The sequence below is a fragment of the Lepisma saccharinum genome, chromosome 8, assembly GCF_977018435.1.
Source record: "Lepisma saccharinum chromosome 8, izLepSacc3.1, whole genome shotgun sequence".
Lineage (NCBI taxonomy): Eukaryota > Metazoa > Arthropoda > Insecta > Zygentoma > Lepismatidae > Lepisma > Lepisma saccharinum.
The window spans coordinates 89,807,399-89,822,767 of NC_139236.1; positions in this window are offsets into that span (position 1 = coordinate 89,807,399).

A 15,369-nucleotide genomic window follows, 5' to 3' on the forward strand; every position below is an offset into this window, starting at 1 on the left:
ACAATGTACTAGATTTAGAATGAATACAGTGTTCGTTTTGAAATTTCATATTATTCTACATTTAATTACAAATCACGTTTGCTTCTTAATATTTTATTCATGTAGTTTACCATCTATGCCAGTAGATATTTTAGTGCCCTGTGTAACAAGGAAGTTGTGCAGTACGATATGGATTCAGTTATGTCAGTGTTAATTCGCTTGATGCCAGAATAGTGAAGCAACAAAACACAAAAAATATTTAACACTCGGTATTAGAAACAGTAAAGTTCTAAATGTGATAGTTACACAGATATATATATATATATTGACGGATAATTCGGCGTTAACGTAGGATTTTACTTTTCAAACTCTGGCAACAAAAATGTCTGAAACCTCAGCGAAAGAGAAGATAACGTTTACGTTGCAACTACTGCTCAAGATGCCGGTTAGATAACCTAAGCTCTCTCGGCTTGTGACAAATGAATAACGTCCACGTGAAGTATTTCTTCCCTGGCCAATCTTTTCAGCTCTCCTCCCGGACATTCAACTGTTTTTTTCTTCCTGGCGTTATCTCGACTTCTACGTTTTGTCACACTGTCAGTTGGAGCGAAATCAGCTTTCTCCTCTTAAATGCAACATTTAATCAAAGTTAAGGCGTCGACAAGAATTAGGGACTTTCAACGTTTCGTTAAGGTGTGATTTTTTTGGAGAACTGTAGCAGAATTCTGTAACAACATGAAACTGCTACTAATAGGAAGGTAGGCTTATAAAAACCTTGCTATGCAACCTGAGAATTAGCACGAGTGTAATTAACACTGATCTTCCATTATAAATAGCAAATACTTTATAACTTACATTACCTGTTGCATAGTAAGCCGAACTCTTGTGCTTAAAATGTCATTCGGTCAATTGTGTTTCACAGTTGTGTAGATTGTAACTGAATGTAAATAACTAACTAACTCTCTAGCCTTCTTAACTCTCTAGCCTTCTTAAACCCGAAGATTTATGGCTGCAGCAACACAGGCATTCACCTTAACCATTCCTCTCTCGCAATAAGGTGATCAACCTATGCTTTGAGAATCATCTTACTCCACACATTCTTTCCTGAATCGAGGTAGCGACTTTTAAAACATCCTTTCTTTTAAATTTGTGATTCCGTTAAGTTTCCCGTGAACATATGTACATCACAGGTGGTTTTACCTTCCAAATCGAAATTTACACATTCCCTAATTGATACTACTCACTTCCGTCGAAGGGAGAGAGACAGTTCTGTAACGCCATTTCTAGAAATATTAACCTATCGTTAATATTACAATAAATATAAAATAAGATTAAATCTTTAAATTTGTTAATAACTTGAAAAATTTTGGGGAGAAGGAAGTGTCACAAAAGTTACATGCTTTGATGCACTTTCTATCTTTCACCTCTCTTGGCTTATGACCAGGTAACGGATTTATAAATTGTGTAAATACATATTTATCTATGAAGCTGAAATCAGTTATATTTTGTATTTTCTTTGCTCATCATTGCATGTAGACTGGTAGAATTCAGTTTTTCTTTTCCATATGTGTACAATATATATATATATTAGAGTTTGCCTTATATTTTAGTTATTTTTAGATATTATTTTCAGAACATTTCTCAACATATACTACATATTCGCGCAATAACTCCAAGTTCCCATGTGACCCAAAGAACTGGGTGAATTTCTTGCGAATAACTGACGAAGTCCGAAAGTTTACGATCTTTTTTTATGCCCTCCAATTGCGTTAATAACAAGTTTTCTGTCATTCGAACAAATATATATATATATATATATATATATATATATATATATATATATATATATATATATATATCACAATCACATATTTAGTACATTATTACTACATAGAAATCCGTTCTCTGCATATGACTATCAAGAACTGGTACTCCGTACTAAATCCAGTATTTTCTGCAATAGGAGCTGGCTTTTAACGACCCAATGTATCCGGAGTTACTGCTTCAAAAAGTATGCAGCATACATACAAACTCTGAAGATGAATTGCGTTTTCGGGATTGTTTAGCAGAGCGATGTGTTGCATATTCATACCAAAAAACCAACAAGAGCGAAGTAATTTATGAACACAACTTACAGTGAGTTTGGAAATTAACCCTTATCACATCTAGCCACAGAACTGCGTTGCAAGAAACAAGATAAAAGGGTGGCTCTGCTTTCCAGCTTGCTAACTTCCACTTTTTTTATATACATCACGTTGATATGAGGAAGCAAGTTTAATAACGTTACAAGTATTCTCCCCCTGTTCCGGGCAACAAGGTATACATCATAATTTACGGCTTCGCCTCTTGTTTGTGAAAGTATGCATGCCTGAGCGTCATGCACAGACTACTTTCCTAGGTGTCGCTGTCGTGCCACGTTGAGTTTGTGGATAAACTTTGAAGAAAAGTTCAGTGAGGAGCACGCACGAATGAACTTTCGCTTAGCGTAGTTGGAGCGATGTGAGAACTAGAAAGGGGGGGGGGAACTTGTGACGTTACAGAATACGAAGTAAAGAAGATGCAGGCAACGTGTCACTTTTAAGTTGGAGGCAGGAGTGTGTAGACGTGTCCACATGTCTGTGTAAAGCAAGAGTATTGTATGAATCAATAGCAAGGTTGAATTGGTTTCGAGGAGCATAACTTCGGTATCAGAAGAAACGAGTTCATATCTTCAGATATTAAGTTTAATTTCTTATTTTGATTGTCAGGTGAAAATGCTAAAACCAGATTTTATAATTCGGGATACATACAGAAAATAGAGGCAAGACGTTAATGTGCTCCCCTTCGCAAAATTTAGGTTATATCAAGTTTATGCAAGGTATTCTTCAAATATACTTCAATTTTATTCAACACAAATTCAGAAGTGTGCCAAAAGTTTTTTTTTTAGACCAACACACTGTCCAGGGAATCTCTGGAGCAAACGAACGAAAGCAAGTGTGTGTGTGCAAATACTGAGTCGAGAGGAATCGACCAGTGAGAGGGGAAGGGAGTGCAGATATCAGTCGTTAGCAACTGCTTTGCTCCGCCAACTCGTTTTCTCCCCATCTCTATCGTTATATATGGCCTTGCCCTACAGATTTCAGAGACACAGCATAAATGCACGTCGTCTGTAGGTTCCTTGCCTGCCAGCAGAAATAGACAACGCGTCGCAAGGTTGAACAGTGGAAGTATGTGCCACTTTATGTGAACAGGAGTTTACATAGTGAAGAATGGTGTCAGAGCGAACTCTACCTTTTTGGAGGTTATGAAATATCGCACTGGGACATTTTGCATTGCCACAAATGCAGCCAAGACCATTGAAGATGGGGCGGAATTAACGCGTACTTAGTTGGGGGCGAAGCAGAGAAGACAGCGAAACCTTCAGCAGCGTTGATTCGGCCTGACGGCCAGAGCGCGCTGCTTTCCTTTTCTCAAACGCTTTCGCTGGAGTTCAATTACAAACACCCCTCGTCTTCATCCTTCTAGCAAATTCACCGTAAACCCACATTTCCCTTCTCATGAAATAATCCTCTCGGAATAAGGAAAAGCGCCCAAATTAATTACAATCGTGGAGAGGGTTCGTGAAAAGCTAAGTCGCTATTCTAACCTGTGTTTGGTTTCACAGCCAGTAGATGGCAGTGCGATGCGTGTCTAGAGATTATGTTGTTTATTGTGAAGCTTGTGGCGTCTCGGATTCATTCCCCACGTTATGTGAAGTCATGTTAAAGTATGCCTGTTTTCGAAACTGTGCTAATATAAATATTGTATAATTTTAACAGTTCTATGTAATTTATTTCACACATTTGCGTTCACTTAGTTGAATTGCTCTTTGAAGAATTTGATTGCCGAATTTTGTTAAAAAGTATGTTAGAAATTGCGCTCTTGCCGTCGATGTTTAAAATATGCGTGTACGGTTATTAACTGAATAATATATTTCACAATTCGCGAAGGCGAAGCCAAACTCCTGTGGGCTGATTACATATCTAAATTACCTGAATATTAGCATGAATGGAAACGCAGCAAATCACTTTTTGATAGAAACTTTTATCACCCACTTTTACAACTGTTATCTCTGTTACCATAGCAACGACAATGTTGCCAAGCACATAAACGTTGTACAATTTAACATAAATAGAAAACAAACGTTATTAAACAGCAACTTGAACATTAACATTTGAAGTTAAAAATATATAATAATTATAATTGTACATTTACAAATGAACATAAGAAGTAATATAAATTTGTGCTGTAGAGAACAGTTCACAGATTCGATTAGATCCTAGAATTATGCAGCCTAGATAATGCCTATTTTGGGGTAGCAGGACAGGTTTAAGTTATCTTCCCTACCTTATTCTCACCCAACGGATCTCCAGGTGCCTGGGCTTCCCGGAGAATAAGCCCTGCTCGTGAGGTCATCATATACGTCACAGACGAAAAACCGAAAATTCCAGAACACACACAGTGTCTACCCGAATCCACCTATATTCAAGTGATCACAAATTTTGCAGGCCAAAGTGATGCAAAATCGTCATAAATCAACATTATTGACAAGAAAAGTAACAATTACAACTACTTAAATTCCTTAATGGACATCAAGTTTATAAATTCAGACAACTGTAGTTAACATCAAAATATTATAAATAATATGTGCATATGTACAGTGCGATCCATGAGTATTACCGTGCAAATTGTCCATCACCATGTTCGTGCACTTGATTTGACCCAATAAGAGCTTCGAGAATTAAAAGAAAACTCAAAACAAGCTGTTGACAACTACTGCACCAGCATACATAAAAATCAATCGCTTAAAAGCACATAGGATGTAACAGAAAAATTAATGAAAATAGTCATGGACAATTTGAACGGTAATACTCATGGATCCCACTGTATCAGTGCACAGAGTAAAATAATTGTTTCAACTTTCCCGCAGAGTGGCATCACCTGTTTTAAGTTATTTCATTGCTATTTGTGCCAGAATGTTGTTGTCGAGTACGATGTTTGGTAATGATGCCTCGATATTGGAGAACGATAAACAAAGTAAAAAGCAAAAGAAACAATACAAATGCTATGCTTCAAGTTCGATATTTATAACAATTATAGAACATTATTTCAATATCCGCATGAATGCACAGTTTGAACAAAGTGCAATGGGGCTTAATATCACAGCGTAAATTCCGTTCATAACTTTTGGCAAAACTTGTAGAAACCATTTCTTCAGTATATGGCTTGTAATGAACTACGAAACTCGATATTTCTCAGTGCTGTAAACGATCTAATGCAAGACTCAAAAGTTAGATTCAACTTACATATATAAAGAGATTGTTTCAAACATAAACCCAGAGAATAGTAGAAATTCATAGGTAATGTGAGGGGAGAGCCAAATACTGTGTTCAACTCTCCCTACGAGTCACATCTGGCGCACGCAATGTTGCCCTACCACAGCGAACTTTCCCCTGTTCGTCCGAGGCAAGATGGTGGGAGGTGGAACTCGCAATTACACACATCAGAAACACATGTCCACATTGCAGTTTCCGCACCCGTAAGCTAATTATATTCGCGAAGGGTCGGAGAAATTCAGGCGGCATTAATAATGATTCTAAAAAAAAATCCAGAGGTAGAACAACACTGGGGACTCGGCGGTAATCTGTTCTCGTTAGCTAGCTCTGTAGCCTGTGACCGAATTGTCCAACGATGTAAAAATAAATTAAGGAGGAAGGCATTTACACGATTTCATCTCTTTGTTGCCCAAAGCTTTACTCGTTTCTTGTCCTCGCTTCTTATGTACATTTATGAGAATACATTGAATATTTCCCACATTTTAGGCTTAAATCGAACCTATTCTTCAGCTTTTCCAAAGCGTTATGTCGTTCGACTTGCAATAACATGAACTTTACTTGGATTAGTGTGTTGGATGTTTTCCTCCCTGATTTTTTTTGCTAAAACTTTTAAAGTAAGATTTACTCACAGACTGTAATATTGCATTCTTAGCTGGTTGTAGTTTCCTCACCTGTGCCAGTCTCATGTGGCAATTGCTCAAGAAAATTAGAGAAAATTCAGCATGATCAAGCATGCTTTATAGTGAATGTTTTCACATGGAAAAACTGAAAACATTTTGCTGTCTTGGGTCTAATAGCCAATCACTTAACCAACAACCGGCACAACATTAAAATTTGCATTTATTTAGCGAAATTACACGCTACATAAATATCCATTACTTCGAAATGGACTCATATTTCAAAGTCTGAAATTGCAACACTTGAAATCGATGGAAAGATAAACATCACAATACCACCGTGGAAAGCCAGCTTCAATGGAACAGCTACGAATTACAATTTAATTAATTTCGTTCAAATTAGTAATAACCCATACAACGATCAACATCAACTCTTATGTCAATATCAAGTACATAACCATACTTCATAAAATGTCATACACTAACAACATTCTGGAAAGTCTTGATTAACTGTACAGTTAGTGAATAGCTAAAATATCTTCTAGTTTTAAAGCAGTTCATAAACAGCCTTTGAACTGAAAAGGAATTATACAATTAAGTAGATATTCATACAGTCAGTGTGTGCTCGACACTCGCATTAGTAACAGTTAAATTGAATACAAACTGAAATGTATCTTCGGACCAGAGCTTGATGCTAATACAAAAACATTGAAGTTTTTTCTTCATAGCCCATTACTCAAAGAGCCATTAATAACACATCTAGAACTGCGACTGTTTTTTGACAAGAATACTCAGAAAAACAAGATGCATTCGAAACGATGGAACATTTCCAAGTCGACATTTCTTCACCTAACGAATATTATCATAATTCATAAATCTCAGTATTTTCATCTGTCATCTAATTATGTTCCTTTCCAACACTTCTTTTTTTCTCCTCTCGCTCCCCACTTCACTTTTTTCGTCAGTTGCTTACCAAATGATGTGGGATCTTAACCGTCTCAGCTAGTAAAAAAACGGGCTAGGGTTAGACGGCAGAAGCGTTAGGGAATAATAAATTGAACAAAACAGAATCGCTTTCCATCCCAAGACGTCATCAGACCGAACGGGAAATTTTTCTCTTTCCGTTCGTAATGATGATAACATCTTTCCATTTCTCTCGGCGTCACAGGCTACTGAAGGAAGGGAAAGGAAGAAAACTCTTAGAAAAATTCGGATTCCGGCTAAGGTTAAGCGATTTCTTAATGACAGTAATTTGGATTTCTTTTTTTGTTTCTTTCGTCGCAGCATGCGGTCTTTCATCGTGTACTTTCTTAGAGTGTTTTTTTTCTTCAAAGTTGCGTCCTCTCTAGAAATTCGCACTTGCCACATTAACATAAAATACTCATTAATAACTATTCTCACAACAGAAAAGCGAGCATGGTTAACTTCCGGCGGAAACGCAAAGTTCCTGTTGTTTGAAGTAAAGACTGTTTCGACTGCTGAATTTTTCATTAATATTTGGTTGCTCTTGCTACTTCGTTGCCCCTTTTCTCGCAGGCAGAGGGACTACGGAAGAAAGTAATTTGCCTAGAACTTAGCGTGAAGATTTTCTCGAAACAGCGCATTGCCACAGACCTCTAGTTACCAGACCGGAAACGTGGTCCTTTTAACATGGGCCAGATTGAAATCAAATACGGTTAGTGATACTAATATGGCGGTGAGCGTACTTACCTGTTTCCACTTGGTAACAACTATTTTGAAGGTTGTGGGTCATTGTGCTACACAAGATTGCAATTTTTAGGTTTTACTAAAGCTAACTTAATATATTCCACTCACTATCGAGTACAATTTTAATCGTTTATAGTGTTTTAACGCTCATGGAACGATTTCTTATCATCGTTCAAATCATCTTGAAACACTCTGTACTATTCCTTGCACAGTGGGATGCATAAGTATTACCATGCAAATTTTCCACCACCATGTTTATTATTTTTGTATTATGTAATGTGAACTTCAACAATTAAAACAAAATGTCAAGCAAGCTTCTGTTAACTTCTGTACACCCATACGTAAAAATGCAATCCTTAAAAATAAGCAAGATGCATGCGAAAAATTAAAGTATTCATGGACAATTCGCGGAGCAATACTTATGCATCCCACTGTACTTAAATACTCTATTACGGCATTTCTAGTTGGTTAACTCTCGTCCACTGTGAGCGTAGGTCTGAAATTGAGCGCAGATGACAGGCAAAATAAGTAAATATATATTTAAAAAATAGAGCTAATTTGAATAATTCATTTGAAAAAGTTTCGTGCTTGCCCATATATTTGCATTCCTATATATTCCCTAATTTTGTCCTCAACATTTTATTTTTGTCGCCCATTCATTTGGAAGGGGGCTGCAACCCCCATCACCTCCTCTTTCTGTGCGCCCCTGGCTAAATATATCGTTTCGTCATGAACAAGGAAGGGACTGAACGAGAAGGTTGCTGCATCCGGAACATTACGTGCTGCCATCTTGTGATCAAATCAGACATCTACTGTCATACAAATAGCCAGCGATATATTTCATCACGCGGTCTTCCTCGCTCCCCTTCGATACGCTAACCCGCTCGAAGATTCCTTGATGTGAAAAATCACTCTGTGTAAACCCCTTTTAAACTTTCAATTTATATATCGGGCTGCAACAGTGCGGGGATAATAACGCCTAGCTTGTGTACTCATTTGTCATCTTGCAGCTACACTGCATAATTTGCACCACGTCATCGTTAATTATAAAAATTACTAAATAGGGAGGCACGACATGATCTTACGAGCCCCCTCTAAGCTGAGTAATTTTCCACTCGCAAGCACAGGGAACAGTTCAATATTCTACGCATGAAAAGCACCGTAGATGCGTGCACTGAGATTTCTGGCGTTAAATTATGTATCGGGAATTCAGAAATGATTTGAAAGGACAATAAATCATTGGGAAAGCGCCGAAAAAAGGCGAAAAAATCGATGATGGGGGAGGGATTGTAACACTTGCAGGAAAACAAAAGACTAGCGAAATCAATCTTCCCAAGTTCACAGGAAATCAATCATCGAGTCATAGATTAATGAACGCTTTGGTATTTAAATAAATTTTCGGCTTATCCTTACGTCAGGCTTTAAAGCTTATATTTTCCTTCGCTTGGGGGCGCGGCAGGAAGCTCTGGAAGGCAATTTTAATTAACAGGTTGCATGTTAAAAGGTTTCCTTTGTATCATACTGTGACGTGTGTTAGAACACCCATGTTCTTTCCGATTTATTCACGACGGTTATCGACCTACGAAACTGATTAAACCTCGAAGATATCTTCTTCCAAGGGGCTCTGTTCCACTTTTCATCTCTACACCGTAGCATGTATCATGGCATGATACGACTTGTTCCATTGCTGCATTAATGTAGCGAATAGCTTCACGCACAATTCTTTTATCAGACTGATGAATGGATTTAGTATGCTAATTTATGTCTTTTCACTTGTAGAAATTGCAATTTCCATTCTGTACATTGCAGATTTCTTATTCATTGGCTTCTTGAACAGTTTTATACCATGTTCACCTAAGGGCGAAAGAAACAGTAGGCGAATTGTCCATCATCATTTTCATTCGGTCTGAATTACACAATGTGATGACAATGAATTGAAATAAAGACGTCAATAAGCATAGAACAATGCCTGCTTTGAACCAACATAGTTTAATTTCTTAAAACAACACAGGATGAACGTACGTAGAATAAAAAAGTAGTGAAAATGGCGGTGGACAATTTGCTTACCAGTATCTTTGCCATTTACTGTACAATGTCCAAAATCTATATAAATATGAATAAAACATGAGTAATTATGTGTTTAACACATTTGTTGCAAATTTGAAAAGGTAACTTAAGATTATATTATTTTTATTCTTTACATTAATGAACTGTTATAGTTTCGGGAAATGATACTCTTAATCTTTATATCTTGAGATTAAATGCACATTATTGTCATATTCTTCCTCAAAGTTTTAACCTTACCAACGATTTATCATCCGTGGTGGGAAATGACAATGTTTTACGAAATGTTTTTAGCTTTTTCAGAGAGCGCGGACCTCGTGTCCTATTTCTGAAAAACTGTTTAGTCTGTGCTTACCTTTTTAATGTCTTGTGAACGTCCTATGCAGGTCCCTTTACAAACTTGAACTTTTAACCTTGCTCAAGGGGGGGATAAAGAGGATTTTTCCTCTCATACATTGAAGGGTACAAAATCACCATTATGTGCCGATGAACCCCAAAAAATTAATTCAATCATGTTAGGATGCTTTCTTAATATTATGTAATGCAGTACCTACTTTACTGCAAATGCACACTTCTTATTTATTGGTATCAGATAAATACAGGGTGTTTCAAAATTATCTGAACAATAAGAACACATTCAATGAGCAATACAACATAATCACCGATCGAATATCCCGTGAAATATGATCGAACACATCCTTCAGGTTTTTTTTAGAACAGTCCCAGTAGTTCTAAATTCTGACGCCAGGTGCCAGTCTGAGCAGTTGTAAAATGGCTGCCAGTGGTGAGGAGAAAGCATTTTGGGAGAGTAGGTCGGTCGTGAGCATGCAAAGTGAGTTTCGTGCCGATTTCATAAAAATCCACCAACAAAGAACTCTATTAGATCCACCGCATTAGCACCGCGGTGCAAATTATTGATGAGAACATTCTGAAGCATGGTGAAATGTGTTTGGATGGAGTTAGATTACTGTATTGACATGTAGAGAATAACAAAAGGTGCTCATATTGAGCATTTTTGAGTTAACTTCGCGATAACTATTGGCACTTAACTTGGACAGTTATACAGGGTGTTCATAAAGTCCCGGTACCATTACAAAAGAACAACACCTTCTTCCTCAGTTGGAGAAATTCCACCCAATCATAGTTTTTCAACAAGATGGGGCACCCCCTCATTGGTCCAAGGATGATCGAGGTCTTCTGGATAGGTATTTCCCTGGCAGGTAGATAGGCCGTGATGGACCTATTCCCTGGCCACCGCGCTTTCCTGATATCACACCCTTGGATTTCTTCTTCTGAGGGTATATCAAAGCTTGTGTTCACCGCACTCCTGTTCCAGATGTTGCTACTCTTCGAAGAAGAATAACGGAGAGTATCCTAACTGTTACTGGTGATATGCTGGGGCGTGTATGGGCAGAAGTGGATTACCGCCTTGATGTTCTGACTAGAGGGGCTCTATACTTGAGGTGTATGGCATATAAACGTGGAGAGTTGTAGCTCATTTTGCAACCAACAGCTTTGTTCTATTGCATGTATTTTCCGAGCTATGTTTTTTATGGTGCCGGTACTTTATGAACACCCTGTATTACATATGTATGAACTGTGAAGTTGTATCTTATTTTGACAATTTATGAATAAAATATAAATGGTTGAAATCGTTCACATCATTTTGAAAGACGGTGTATAAATGATGTTTAGATACCAAATTGTAAAAATGTTTAAAAGTGCAAACTTGCAAAAATCGAAGCATTGAGAAAATAAATTCAGCCATCACAATTAATATTAATAGATTTCTGCTAAAGTATGTCCGAATCTTTATCAAAACATGTGAAAATAGTACACCACTTTCTAGCTATGAAAGAAGTCTTGATCCTTACAAAAGTACTATGTACTCCATTGGCACCTTTAGCACAGTAAACCTTTAAATAGAGCGTAAGGAAGATACAATCCAAAACTTCACAAAAGTTGCCTTTCTCTTAACCCCTTTATTTCCAGCAGGAACAAACCTTCAGCCCCCGACTTTCAGATGAAGGGGTTAAATCAGAATTCGACGCAATCTTGCTCAAACAATCCTCTGTTATATCGGACTTATCGTTTTCCTTCCTCAGTTCAGATGAATTTAATTCGCACGTCGTTGAGTTTTTAATTCCAACCCCCCCTTTCCGGGATTCTTTCCGCTCCACTGGATCACACCCTTCAACCCTCTCCAGCGTTGTGTACACGGTTCTTAACACATAAACTAGCGCCTCGTGCGGCTGACATGAGAATTAACCTTCCTCGCTCGAGCGTTAATTTATTCGTTCAGCTTTCCTACGTGCTCCGAAAAGAAACTCTCTTTCTCATTTTCCGTCTCTCCCTCTCGCCCTATTTTCTGTGGGTTTTGTGTGATAACTGAACCCCCATGCTTTGCTGGTTTTGTGTGGGAGCTGGTATATAAAAAACGAACGTAACTTCAAACATTCAAACTTACTTCGCATCTCTCTGTCTAATAGCTGAACATCCCTTGTCATTGATACCTTCACTGAGCATTTTTTGTACAAGGGCAATATTTGAGCACACTAAACGTTTCTCATCTTTAAGCTAATGATAATACCATCACTCAACAAAAGCTCACACAATATGCAATACTAGACCTACAAGTTCACTAATCTATTGTCTTCTTTAGTTAACCTAGAAATGCACTGAAATCTCCACTTCTTCATTTTCCGGTCTAGTTACAGATGTCTATGGCGCAATCGTATAAAGGTGAATACAGAGATGTGACTTTTCTGTACACAATTAGGTCTGTACCGGATATTCAAGAATGCGATAAAATGACGTCATGTAGACTTAATTTAAGTTTGCCATGTGAATGCATTTAATTTTCCAGTTATTTCAGGACCCCAACCTACGTCACACGAAATTTTAGGAACACACAAAGTGTCCGACCGGGACCAACCATCATTTACAATTTCTGGCTTCATATAAATTGAAAAATAAACTTTTGCCCCATGTTTATAATGAGAAATATGAACATAGGGAAAGGTGGGGTAAGATCGGGTAGTGGTGTGAAACCGGGTACCTTGGTTCTGGTGTCATTAGTTCTCCTCTCTAGCGGACAGATTGTGAACTACACTCCACTAGTCGAGAAGAAGCAGCGGCCATATTGGCGTGTTGTTGCTGTTGAATTCACGGCTTCTGTGTAGGTGAGTTTGTTTTACGATGTCATCTCTCTAATGTTCTTTTGTTTTTAAACCGTCCTTATTTAATAGCCATTACAGTTATAAAACGAGCTTTAGTCCAACTGTTTACTCAGGATGTATACCCTAACAAACAATACGGATTTAGTCCAATTGTAGCGTGGTTCTGTTTAGTTTTTCTAACCTCTGCACTCGGGGTAAGACCGGGTACGCCGAGCGGGGCAAGACCGGGCACTACCCACCATCGCCCCATCATTTAAGACTAAATTATATTTTTTGTAATGATGTATATTCTAACCCAGAACAAGGAGAAGGGTGGATCCAATGTGGAAAGTGTCTTGGCTGGGCCCACGAAAGATGCAGCGGAGCGGAGGAAGAAGACAACTACTTTACTTGTGGTTTCTGTAACTAATATTCTTGAAATGTTCAGCTAAGGCATGAACCTACTTGTCATAGGTATAAAATAAAAATTTCTGCTACTTTTCCACTGAAAATCTCGTTTTTCTATTTTCCCATAAATTTAACATATGCAGACCGGGTGATTTGACTTTTTTCAGAAAACAATCATTGATAAAAAAGTAGTGCAACTATGACTTTTCAGGAATGATATACAGCGTACTCAATTAAACAATGCATATTTTACTTAAATCTGACAAACTCTAGGTCAAATAGTTTAGCTCCAGCAAGCCTTCGAGTGTTGGCTACCCGGTCTTACCCCACTTTCCCCTATTTTGTTTCATTATTTTAGAATGTAAACACAAAATATAATGCAATAATATACTCGATAATGTAATTTGATTGTGATTTAGTCAATCATTTTATGTGTCTCATGGATGCCGCGGACTAATAGCAAAGGCCTATTACTTGTCGGTGGTTTTGTGACTAAAAGTTGACGTCTAACCGTTTGATGGCGCTAGTGACTTCCACATTCGGTTTTGCATAGGCTATGGTTATCTAGAAATTTTTCTTGTTCAGGTATTTAATATCTGCATTTATTGCCACACTGTCATCTCATCGTTTCGCATTCTAGTGATGCATTAACTTTGCCGCCAGTACATCATTGCACACAACAGACTTATATAGTGTGACCTTGGAGATAAGTCGGGCATAATACAACCTACCTCTACGTACAGTGGCGGCAATTAGGGGGTGAGGGGGGGGGGCATTTGCCCATACACTTTGCACCACTTTTACCCCCGCACTATGCTAAACCTTATCTGCAAAGAGAAATATACTGTCTTTGCCCCCCAGTTTTGTCACCTTGCCCTCCCGGTTTTGGAACCCAATCGCCGTCACTGACTACGTAGGTATGTCAGCTCACGATCCGCTGAGAGATCTAAGCTTACTAACAGATGCACGGAAGCAGGAAGAAATTATTGACTGGAAATAAAACAAGGCAGTGGATGATGACGAAGAAATTGAACTGAGTCGCAAAAGGCTGCGTGCAGTACGATTACCTTTGAATGGTTGCCGAGCCATCAAAGGTACAGACTTTCAGCAGAACATTCACATTCTAGATCAAAGAGAAGCCTTTCGAAAACGAATGGTGACGCAATACGAACAGAAGCCTGCTGCAGGATTTGTGCGATGGTGATGAGACATCAACCGTTGAGTTTCTAGTTTTGGTGATGCTTTCACTGTTCATGTATCATGATATAAGGTTATCCATATCGTCCATACATGGTGAAGGGCAGAATTTATGTATTCAAGTTTGACAGAACATTCTAAATTTACTCCGGAATTGTACGCTTCTGTGTACATCCACAAAACGTAGCAGGAATGCCCCTAGCAGGACATTATTAAATAGTAATTTTCGAAGTGAAAGTATCACCAAAATAAATTTATTTTTCTGCAAATTGATTGATTGATTTGACTTATTTTATTTCCCTTTTCTGACACTTTTGGCTAATCACGAAGATGAGGATACATGATATGATGGAATTGATAAAGGGACACTCAAAGAACACCAATGCCCTCGCCGGAATTGAAACCCAGGACCCCTGACGGCGTAGCCACTCCACGAATTGTCGGCTAGGCCATTTACTAATAATAAAGGTACGTTTTAAAGACTTCACTGCACTTGCGGGTAAAACGTTGTTATTATGTGTGCATATGGGATTACAGAAAGGAAGTTGCATAAGTTGCATTCATGCAGTCTCATTTTAGTTAATATGGCGGCCATTTTAAAAATTCCAAACATACGAAATTAAATCATATATATTTTGCTTATTATCAAAAGTTTTGATCATGTCAAGCATCCTCGATTTTTTTTCTAAGCACGCATGTCAATTATCATTGCTGCAAGTTCACAGATTAATGTATAAAATATACTACATACTGTGCACGTGTGTTGCAATTATTCCATTGTATAGTGCTAACTGCAATAAGATTGGTCATATGAGTTTTGTTCATTTGCATTATTTTCTCTACATATTAGATTACATACATCGGTGCAAGATTAAGAAGTTATGT